This window comes from Hevea brasiliensis, chromosome 12, assembly GCF_030052815.1.
Source record: "Hevea brasiliensis isolate MT/VB/25A 57/8 chromosome 12, ASM3005281v1, whole genome shotgun sequence".
Classification (NCBI taxonomy): Eukaryota; Viridiplantae; Streptophyta; class Magnoliopsida; order Malpighiales; family Euphorbiaceae; genus Hevea; species Hevea brasiliensis.
The window spans coordinates 23,334,186-23,346,170 of NC_079504.1; the positions used below are offsets into that span (position 1 = coordinate 23,334,186).

At 34.2% G+C, this 11,985-nt stretch overlaps 2 non-coding genes across 2 annotated transcripts; both read left to right on the top strand.

Annotated features, from left to right (window-relative positions):
- The first annotated feature begins 2,908 nt into the window (after positions 1–2,908).
- On the top strand, positions 2,909–3,015 carry LOC131171519 (small nucleolar RNA R71). Its single transcript, XR_009142179.1, has one exon. It is a non-coding gene; the product is annotated as a small nucleolar RNA R71 (small nucleolar RNA).
- An 8,410-nt stretch (positions 3,016–11,425) lies between these two features.
- LOC131171623 (small nucleolar RNA R71) lies at positions 11,426–11,532 on the top strand. Its single transcript, XR_009142282.1, has one exon. It is a non-coding gene; the product is annotated as a small nucleolar RNA R71 (small nucleolar RNA).
- Positions 11,533–11,985: the final 453 nt, after the last annotated feature.

Genomic DNA, 11,985 nt, shown 5'->3' on the forward strand with positions numbered 1-11,985 from the left:
TAATTTTCTAACACAAAACAGAAAGTTTGAAATCAATTAAGCTCACACAATTAAAGTTCTATAAAATTTTTAAGTCAAATACACACCAAAACACAAGGCTAATTTATCAAGGCATAACCATTATAGCTCTTTGCAAATCTTAAGAGAGAGAAAAATGCCTTTTTTTTACATATATATATATTTGAAATTGGTATTTCTCTTTTGTCGCAGTTACTTTTTTTTTTTTTATTTCAACCGTCACCTTCAGAAAAGTACCTTGCTCATATCCTAGCTAGCTTTTGGCCGGAACATCGACATGGGGTTCATGAAAACCCCTGGTTAGTTTGCTTAACTAAAATAGCAGAGCAATTTTCAAGTTCAACCTTTTATTTCCCCCAATTTATGCATCTACATATTATAAAGTGCCCTGATAGATTAAACAAAGTTCTGAAATATGCAAAAAACTAGTTTAAAGCACACATAACTAATCATTTCACCATTAAATCAAGCCTAAATGATTTATGCAGGAAAAAAAATTACTCTATGGTATGGAAAAGAAGGAAAATTCATCATTAAAGTTACTATTAGCTTGCCTAAAATCTCAAAAATTCAATCTAAAATAGAAAAGCCATTTCAAGGACAAAGCATTTCTCTCCGAGAGTTAATATAGAATCATGAATCAAGCTTATGAGAACAAATTTTATTTTATTTTATTTTTATTTTTTATTTTATTTTATTTTATTTTTTTAAATAATTAAAAAGATTGCAGCAACAAATTTCTCCTCCCCCACACTTAAAACTTACATTGTCCCCAATGTAAAGCCCAAATGCAAAAGAAAAGAAAAAAATTGCTAGAAAATAAAATAAAATAAGGTATAGAAAACAAATCTGATTGTGACTAACAAGCCACCCATGGGTTGCCTCCCAAGTAGCGCCTTTGTTTAACGTCGTTAGCTCGACATGGCAAAGCTCCTTAATCCACTGAATGCTCCTGAAACCTCTCATAAAATGGCTTGAGTTCGTGACCGTTGACCTTGAACACTTTGTTAGTTCCTAAACTTTGAATTTCAACTGCACCATAAGGAAACACATTAGTAACAACAAAGGGTCCAATCCAACGAGAACGCAACTTACCAAGCATCAGCTTCAATATGGAATTATACAATAAAACTTTTTGCCCAATCACAAACTGCTTCCTTATTTTGTCATGGAATGCCTTTGTCTTTTCTTTACAGATCCTAGAATTTTCATAAGCCTTAAGGCGAATTTCCTCTAATTCATGCAAATGTGATTTTCTTTCTAACTCATCCTCCATGCTTAACTCAAAATTATCCTGCATAAATGTATCAACAATATCAATAGAAAAGACAGAATGATTATCAGCAGGATATTTCATGGCATCAAAGATATTAAATTTGATAATCTCTCCATCAAACTCCACAGTTAAGGTACTCTCATCCACATCAATTTTTGTCTTGGCAGTTTTTAGGAAAGGTCTTTCAAACAAAATCAAAGCTAAATTTGATGAGAGGGCACTATCATCTTCCATATCCAAAATGTAGCAAGAAAAATCAATCCTCCAACCTGCACCAACACATCCTCAACTACTCCCAATGGGTAAGCATTAGAACGATCAGCTAATTGAATAATGACACTGGTTTCTTTCAAAGGACCCAAATTTAAAGTTTGAAAAACTGAATTTGACATAACATTAATAGATGCTCCTAAATCTGCCATTGCATATTCAAATTTAGAATCACCTATTCTGCAGGAAATAGAAAACGAACCTGGATCCTTACACTTAGGGGGTAATTTTCACTGAATTAATGCCGACACATTTTCCCCCACACTGATCTTCTCATTATTTCTCAACTTGCGCTTTGTAGTGCATAATTCCTTAAGGAATTTAGCATACCTGGGGATTTGTTTGATCGCATCAAGTAAAGATATATTGACCTCTACCTTCTTGAAGGTCTCTAAAATTTCTTTCTCTTGTTCTTCTTTCTTCGTCTTAGCCAACCTGCAGGGGAATGGAGGAAGAACATAATTATTAACCTTATTTAGTTTAGGTTCAGTATTTACCTCAACTTCAGGAACTACAGACTCTTTTAGCTCTTTTGCTCCTTGCTTTTTCTTTTTCATTGGCTCATGTGGAGTCTGATTATCAACTTCCTTTCCACTCCGTAATAGTATAGCACTCACATTTTCTCTGGGGTTCATGACTGTTTGTGATGGAAGCTTTCCAGAACCTTGAGCTTCCAGCTTACTCACAGATGAGGCAATCTGACCAATCTGCCTCTCTATAATTTGAATGCTATTTCTGGTCTCCTATTGAAACTGTTGTGTATTGTTGGCCAAAGCCTTAACAATTTCATTAAGTGACATACCTTGATTTGAGGGAGGCGGAGGTGGAGGTGGTTGATTCACCTGTGGTCTTTGCTGCTGGTATCGGTTTTGCACTAGTTGATTCCCATAACTCAAGTTGGGATGATCTCACCATCTTGGATTATAAATATTAGAAAAGGGATCATACCTATGTTGTGGCTGTCCATAATTTCCTACTGCATTAACATGTTGCATTGATTCATCCTCTTGTAATGCAGGACACATGTTAGTAGCATGACCCGAACCCGAACAAATCCCACATACCTTAACAGTTTGCATTTTTCCTATAGCCAATTGCCTCACCAAAGAAGTTAAATCAGAAATCTGTTTCTCAAGGTTAGATGTACTTACCTCATTAACCTTCTTAGGTGCGTGATCCATTCTCATTCCAAACTGCTGAGAATTTGCTGCCATGTTAGCAATCAGCCTCTTTGCCTCTTCTGGTGTCTTGTCAACCAAAGCTCCTCCACTAGCAGTATCTATCATACTGCAGTCCATTGGTAGAAGTCCCTCTTAGAAATACTGAATCAATAGCTGCTCACTTATTTGATGATGGGGACAACTTGCACACAGCTTCTTAAATCTCTCCCAATACTCATACAAACTCTCTCCATTGTATTGCCAGATGCCACAAATTTCTTTTCTTATGTTGGCAGCATGGGAAGCAGGAAAATACTTCTCTAGAAATATCTGCTTCATCCCATTCCATGAGTTGACAGATCCAGAAGGAAGGTAATATAACCAATCTTTAGCTGTGCCTTCCAGTGAGAAGGGAAAAGCTCTAAGGTTAATCTGGTCCTCGGAGATTCCTTGAGGTTTCATGCTAGAACACACAACATGAAATTCCTTCAAATGCTTATGTGGATCCTTGGTGGGTGTCGAATCCACCAGAAATTAAATTAACTGAAATTACTAGTAATGAAATATTTTTTGCAGCAAGTGGTAAATCCAGGTCGAACCCTAGAGACTAAATTATTAATTTTTGTGCACTTGTGTGTAATGGAAAATGAAAGAAACAAAGATTGGGGGGGGGGGGGGGGGTTTGTAACACAAAATCAGAAGAAATCAGCAATTCAAGAACTAAATATGAAAATCTCAATTTAAACAAACTTTAGTCCAAGGTAATTCGCATTCCAATGCATTGATTTGATCATAGACAAAAGAAATACAATTATCTCTTATTGAATACTTAACGTAGATTTACCAAATAGCGAGGTAAACCCCTGACTTCCCTATACTCATCAATTCGAGCCCAGTACTTTTATTGACTCTAATTATTAACTGAGTCGGTATTAAGCAATCCTCATCAAATTAATAACTGCTTTAAGAAAATGAAGTAGTTTAGCTGAACAACAATTTATGAAGCATAAATCATTTAATCCACCATATTGTTTCCTTGGGTTATTATCGAAAACTTGGATCATAGTCAATAAAACCTAATTGCTTCTCATGTTCAATCTTACACAACAATTACAGATTATGAAGATAAACTAGCAATTGATCAAATCAAACAATTAACTAATAGGCCTTTTTAGCAAATCATTCAACAGATAAAAAACAATTAAATCAGAAAACAATAGATATTCAAAAAGATATAAATTAAATTAAGAACCTAGTCTCACAAATCACACATAAGAACTTGAATCTCTTGAACTGAATTAAAAACTTAGCCACTCATGTTCATGGCTTATAGAAAAATAAAGAAAAAATAAAGAAAAAATAAAGAAGAAATCTAAAAAAGAGAATGGAGAACGAAAGTCTTCAAAAGAGAACGAAGGTCTGAATTGGATGCTCGTAGCTACTGCTCAAAGACGTATTTATAGTCAAAAACTTAATCCCAAAGATAGGAACCAAACTAGGAAAAGTTTTGAAATTCAAAAGACAGATTTTCAGCCTACATTCACGTCTCTGGTATCAAGGCAGATTTTCAGTGACTTCCTTTCTGAATCTGCCTCTGCCCTCTTCAGGAAAGTTGTAGCCCTATTTCTTAGCTTTCTAACGGGTACTCATGGACCCAAATCTGAGCTCTACAGCCCAAGTTATGGCCCAAAAACCAGGACTGGTTCAGACAGATGGTCCAGCCCTATAGTGACGACTTCATTGCCATTTTTGACAACTAAAATGGCCTCATCTCACATCTAGCCCTTCATAGAAGTTGTAGAGGTGGCTCTTAAGGTTCAATTGGGCTTGGCCTTGCTTCATTTGGATGTCTAAAACTCCAGATACAAAATAAATACTAAAACTGGTCGTGACCCATCGAGTTTGGGCTTTTGCAATAGATCCATAACTCATTTTGTCAATCTTGGAGACTGATTTGGGCTTTGGTCCCTCTTTATCTTTTGAAGTGCTCTATCTTAGCTTTTCAATGGATTAAACAAAATTCAATTTGGAGACCCACAACTTTAAAAACACCTGAAAAATACAGCAAAGGTCAAATGCTGAAAATTTCTCCATTTAACACAATTATTCCACAACTATTTAAAAATATGCTTAAATGATAAATATATTTTAACCAACTGAATTAAACATAAAAATACACTAAAAACACTAAATGTGATAGGAGTAAAATTAATAAATTATGCACTTATCAGCTGTATAAGGGATCAGCTCCTATATATATATATGATTGATGTGACACAGGGGTGTGTGAGTGCTCCAAGTTATCTTTTGTGCGAATATTGTTGTATTGTTTGAAAATATGTGTGCATGTTATATTTCATTCATAGGAATACATTAGGTTTAGATAGTTATAGAAATTGTATTTAAAATCAATATCTTACTCTATGAGTCGAATGCTTACTCCTGTTCAACTATTTTTCCATAGGTAATAGGAGGGCTCTTTGAGATTAACTCGCTTTCTTTCTCGCAAGTTTATCAGCAAAAGTTTTGTTATGATTTTATTTCCTTGTTTTTCCAATCTAGAACTCCGCATGTATTAGTAATGTTCTAAACTAGTTGAGACTGTAATGATTTATTTTCTTGAATTTGTAAACCTATTTTATGGATATATGGGAATGTATGAGATGGATGATCACTATGGATGAGGGAGCTCAGCACCCATTTGATTATTTAATTGCTTGAGGATTGTGAGGGTGAGCTGAGCTCCCCAAACTGAGATATTTTGTGTTTACAGGTCAGATGAGCTAAAAACTCTCCGTTGGATAGTCCAATTTATGGTTAGACACTGTCCATTTATTTCCTTAAAATTGGACTACAATTATGGGCCTTATAGTTGGGCTAAGAATAGTTAATCTTACTACAGGCATTAGGGCCTTATGTTGACTCAAGTCCTAGTGCTGGTTCGACCCAGAATTTGGATTGTGAGAGGTTACATTCTCATCACTCGATTTGAAAATCATGTGATGGGATTCAAAATGAATATTTATGAGGTTTGTAGTTATAATAGGGGTTCTGTGACTATAAAAATAGTGAAATAAGGGAACTAAAATAGAAGACCAATCATTTTTGTGGTTCCTTGTTAGATAATATTAAATCTAATAGGGACAAAATATTTTATGATTCTTATTTCTATAAACTAAGAGTTAGATACGAAATTTATAATTTAAACGGATATGCAATATTTAATTAAACTAATGAAAATAATTATCATTTCTATTGGCTCTTAAATTAAAATTTCATCATATGTTTAATTTAGTTGACTTTTTGTAAGAAGGTAGTAATTAATAAATAAAATATATAAATGAACAAAGTAAAGAGGCTTTTACAATGTGTTCCAAATTACATTTTTTTCTGTAATTTGTAACTTGATATAAAATATGTTAAATAAAAAGTTTATTATACAATAAATAGATACAACTGTTATAAATTTTTTCCCTTTTAGAATAGTACATTTCCAATAGCTTACTTGTTATATTATAATACTGTAGCTAGCTATACTTAAAAGATCATCTCCTTCTAGGATTTTGCTGAAAACGTTAATTTGTTTGGAAATCAACATAGTATTATATATAGACATATGATTCATCCCCCTTCTCCTCTGTTGACTCAACTAATAAGAGCATTTTAACTTCAAATAATTGTAATATATATATATATATATATATATATATATATATATATATATATATATATATATATATATATATTTCTGAAGCTTGTCATATGAAGCAACAACATCAATAGGTTTTGAGCCAAGAATAGAATCAACAATAAGTATTTCCTTTTCCATTTGGCAATAATGCAATCCCAGATATACGTGTAGTAAAGCACCATGGAATGTTGTGGAAATAATTTTTTATAAAAAAAATTTATTATTAATATGATTAATTGATGGTTATCGAATCTACCAGAAATTAAATTAACTGAAATCACCAATTATAAAATATTTTCTGCAGTAAGTGGTAAATCCAAGTTAAGCCCTAGAGACTGAATTATTAAATTTCGTGCACTTGCCTAATGCAAAAAGAAACAAAGTTTTGGGGGGGGGGGGGGGTTAATTCACAATCTAAAGAAGAAATCAAAAATCTAAAATTAAGATCTAAAATTAAATAAGAAACTCTCCAATTAAACAAACTTCAGTCAAAGGTAATTCGCATTCCAATGCATTGATTTGATCATAGACAAAAGAAATACAATTATCTCTTATTGAATACTTAACGTAGATTTACCAAACAACGAGGTAAACCCCTGACTTTCCTAGACTCATCAATTCGAGCCTAGCACTCTTGTTGACTCTAATTATTAACTGAATTGGTATTAAGTAATCCTCATCAAATTAATAACTGCTTTAAGAATAGGAAGTAGTTAAGCTCAACAAAAATTTATGAAGCATAAATCATTTAATTCACCCTATTATTTTCTTAGGTTATTATCGAAAACTGGGATCATAATCAATAAAACCTAATTGCTACTCATGTTCAATCTTACACAACAATTACGGATTATGAAGATGAACTAGCAATTGATCACATCAAGCAATTAACTAATAGGCCTTTTTAGCAAATCATTCAATAGATCAAAGATAATGAAATCAGAAAATAATAGATATTCAAAAAGATATAAATTAAATTAAGAACCTGATCTCACAAATCATGCAAAAGAACTTGAATCCCTTAAACTGAATTAAAAACTTAGCCACTCATGTTCATGGCTTACAGAAAAATAAAGAAAAATAAAGAAGAAATCTAAAAAGAGAATGGAGAACGAAGGTCTGAATTGGATGCTCTTAGCTGCTGCCCAAAGACATATTTATAATAAAAAACCTAATCCCAAAGAACTAGGAAAAGTTTTGAAATTCAAAAGATAAATTTTCAGTTTGTATTCATGTCTCTAAAATTAAGGCCAATTTTCAGCAACTTTCTTTCCGAATCTGCCTCTGCCCTCTTCAGGAAAGTTGTAGCCCTATTTCTTAGCTTTCCAAAGAGTACTCATTTGCTCAAATTTGAGGTCTACAGCCCAAGTTATGGCCCAAAAACCTGGACTGGTTCAGACAGACAGTCCAGCCTTATAGTGACAACTTCATTGCCGTTTTTGACAATTAAAATAGCCTCATCTCACGTTCAGCCCTTCATAGAAGTTGTAGAGGTGGCTCTTAAGGTTTAATTGGGCTTGGGCTTGCTTCATTTGGATGTTTGAAACTCCAAATACAAAATAAATACTGAAACTAGTCATGACACATCAAGTCTGGGCTTTTGCAATAGATCCATAGCTCATTTTGTCAACCTTGGAGACTGATTTGGGCTTTGGTCCCTCTTTATCATTTGAAGTGCTCTATCTTAGCTTTTCAATGGATTAAACAACACTCAATTTGGAGACCCATAACTTTAGAAACACCTGAAAAATACACCAAATGTCAAATGCTGAAAATTTCTCCATTTAACACAATTATTCCACAACTATCTAAAAATATGCCTAAATGATGAATATATTTTAACCAACTGAATTAAACATAAAAACACACTAAATGTGATGGGAGTAAAATTATAAATTATGCACTTATCAAATTCCCCCACACTTATTCCATGCTTGTCCTCAAGCATGACTTAAACTCTCAATCAACTCCACTTAGAAGTTCCTTAACTTTACCCTATCACAACATTCTCTAACAAAAGATTAAAAGTTTAAAAGTTTAAAAGAAGAGGCAAGTAAGGTAATAACCATCACAACAAATTCCATCAACACCATACCAATATATCAACAATTTTTCAACATAAAACAAAAGGCTTGAAATCAATTAAGATCACGCAATTAAAGTTTCATAAAATTTTAAGTCAATACACACCAAAACACAAGGCTAATTTATCAAGGCACAACAATTATAGCTCTTTGCAAATCTTAGGGGAGATAGAAATGCCCTTTTTTTTTAACTAATATTTGAAATTGGTACTTCTCTCTTGTCACAGTTACTTTTTTTTTTTTCAACCGTCACCTTTAGAAAAATACCTTGCTCATATCCTAGCTAGCTTTTGGCCTGAGAATCGACATGGAGTTTATGAGGACCCCTAGTTAGTTTGCTTAATTAAAATAGCGGAGTAATTTTCAAGTTCAACCTTTTATTTCTCCCAATTTATGCATCTACATATTATAAAGCACCCTGATAAATTAAACAAAGTTCTGAAATATGTATGACACTAGTCTAAAGCACACATAACTAATCATTTCACCATTAAATCAAGCCTAAATGATTTATGCAGGAAAAAAAAATTGCTCTATGGTATGGAGAAGAGGGAAAATCCATCATTAAAGTTACTATTACCTTGCCTAAAATCTCAAAAATTCAATTTAAAATAGAAAAATCATTTCAAGGACAAAGCACTTCTCTCGGAGAGTTAATATAGAACCATGAATCAAGCTTATAAGAACGAATTTTTTATTTTTTTATTATTTTATTATTTTATTATTTTAATTTTTTTTAATCTATAAAAAAGATTGCAGCAATAAATTTCTCCTCCCCCACACTTAAAACTTACATTGTCCCCAATGTAAAGCCCAAATGCAAAAGAAAAGAGAAAAAAAAATGCTAGAAAATAAAATAAAATAAGGGAAAGAAAACAAATCTGATTGTGGCTAACAAGCCACCCATGGGTTGCCTCCCAAGAAGCGCTTTTGTTTATAGTCGTTAGCTCGACATGGCAAAGCTCCTTAATCCACTGAATGCTCCTGAAACCCCTCATAAAATGGCTTGAGTTCATGACTGTTGACCTTGAACACTTTGTTAGTTCCTAAACTTTGAATTTCAACTGCACCATAAGGAAACACATTAGTAACAACAAAGGGTCCAATCCAACGAGAACGCAACTTACCAAGCATCAGCTTCAATCTGGAATTATACAATAAAACTTTTTGCCCAATCACAAACTGTTTCCTTAGTTTGTCATGAAATGCCTTTGTCTTTTCTTTATAGATCCTAGAATTCTCATAAGCCTTAAGGCAAATTTCCTCTAATTCACACAAATGTGATTTTCTTTCTAACTCATCCTCTATGTTTAACTCAAAAACATCCTGCACAAATGTATCAACAACATCAATACAAAAGACAGAAAAGACAGAATGATCATCAGCAAGATACTTCATGGAATCAAAGATATTAAATTTGACAGTCTCTCCATCAAACTCCATAGTTAAGGTACCCTTATCCACATCAATTTTTGTCTTGGCAGTTTTTAGGAAAGGTATTCCAAACAAAATCAAGGTTGAATTTGATGTGGGAACACTGTCCTCCATATCTAGAATGTAAAAATCTGCAGGAAAAATCAATTCTCCAACCTGCACCAAAACATCTTCAACTACTCCCAATGGGTAAGCATTAGAACAATCAGCTAACTGAATAATGACACTGGTTTCTTTCAAAGGACCCAAATTCAAAGTTTGGAAAACTGAATATGACATGACATTAATAGATGCTCTTAAATCTGCCATTGCACATTCAAATTTAGAATCACCTATTCTGCAGGGAATAGAAAATGAACCTGGATCCTTACACTTAGGGGGTAATTTTCGCTGAATTAATGCTGATACATTTTCCCCCACACTGATCTTCTCATTATTCCTCAACTTGCGCTTTGTAGTGCATAATTCCTTAAGGAATTTAGCATACCTAGGAACGTGTTTGATCGCATCCAGTAAAGGTATATTGACCTCTACCTTCCTGAAAGTCTCCAAAATTTCTTTCTCTTGTTCTTCTTTCTTCGTTTTGGCCAACCTGTAGGGGAATGGAGGAAGAACAGAATTATTAACCTTATTCAGTTTAGGTTCAGTATTTACCTCAACTTCAGGTACTTAAGACTCTTTTTCTCCTTGCTTCTTCTTTTTTGTTGACTCATGTGAAGTCTGATTATCAACTTCTTTCCCACTCTGCAACAGTAACGCACTCGCATTTTTTCTGGGGTTCATGACTGTTTGTGATGGAAGCTTTCCAGAACCTTGAGCTTCCAGCTTACTCACAAATGAAGCTAACTGACCAATCTGCCTCTCCATGTTTTGAATGGTATTTCTGGTCTCCTGTTGAAACTGTTGTGTATTGTTAGCTAAAGCCTTAACAATTTCATCAAGTGACATACCTTGATTTGAGGGAGGCAGAGGTGGATGTGGTTGATTCACTTATGGTCTTTGCTGTTGGTATCGATTTTGCACCGGTTGATTCTCATAACTCAGATTGGGATGATCTCGCCATCCTGGATTATAAGTATTCGAATAGGGATCATACTTGCGTTGTGGCTGTCCATAATGTCCTACTGTATTTGCATGTTGCATTGATTCATCCTCTTGTAACGCAGGTCACATATCAGTTACATGACCCGAACCCGAACAAATTCCACATACCTTAACAGTTTGCATGTTCCCTACAGCCAACTGCCTCACCAAAGAAGTTAAATTAGAAATTTGTTTATCAAGGTTAGATGTACTTACCTCATTAACCTTCATAGGTGTGTGATCCATTCTCATTCCAAATTGCTGAGAATTTGCTGCCATGTTAGCAATCAGCCTCCTTGCCTCTTCTGGTGTCTTGTTAACCAAAGCTCCTCCACTAGCAGCATCTATCATACTGCGGTCCATTGGTAGAAGTCCCTCATAGAAATACTGAATCAATAGCTGCTCACTTATTTGATGATGGGGACAACTTGCACATAGCTTCTTAAATCTCTCCCAATACTTATACAAACTCTCTCCATTATACTGCCGGATGCCACAAATTTCTTTTCTTGTGTTGGTAGCACGGGAAGCAGGAAAATACTTCTTCAGAAATATTTGCTTCATCCCATTCCATGAGTTGACGGATCCGGAAGGAAGGTAATACAACCAATCCTTAGCTGTGCTTTCCAGTGAGAAGGGAAAAGCTCGAAGCTTGATTTGATCCTCTGAAACTCCTTGAGGTTTCATGCTAGAACACACAACATGAAATTCCTTTAGATGCTTATGTGGATCCTCACCTGCAAGACCATGAAATTTAGGCAACAAATGGATTAGTCCAAATTTCAACTCAAAAGCAACATTTAAAGCAGGGTATTGGATACACAAAGGCTGTTGGTTTAGATCAGGAGCAGCCAACTCTTTCAAAGTTCTAGCAGCCATGGTTTCATTTTCGGAATTTGAATCCAAATCCGAATCTGAACTTAACTCCCTTAGAGATTGGACTCCTTCAGATGTACTCGGAATTTGCCT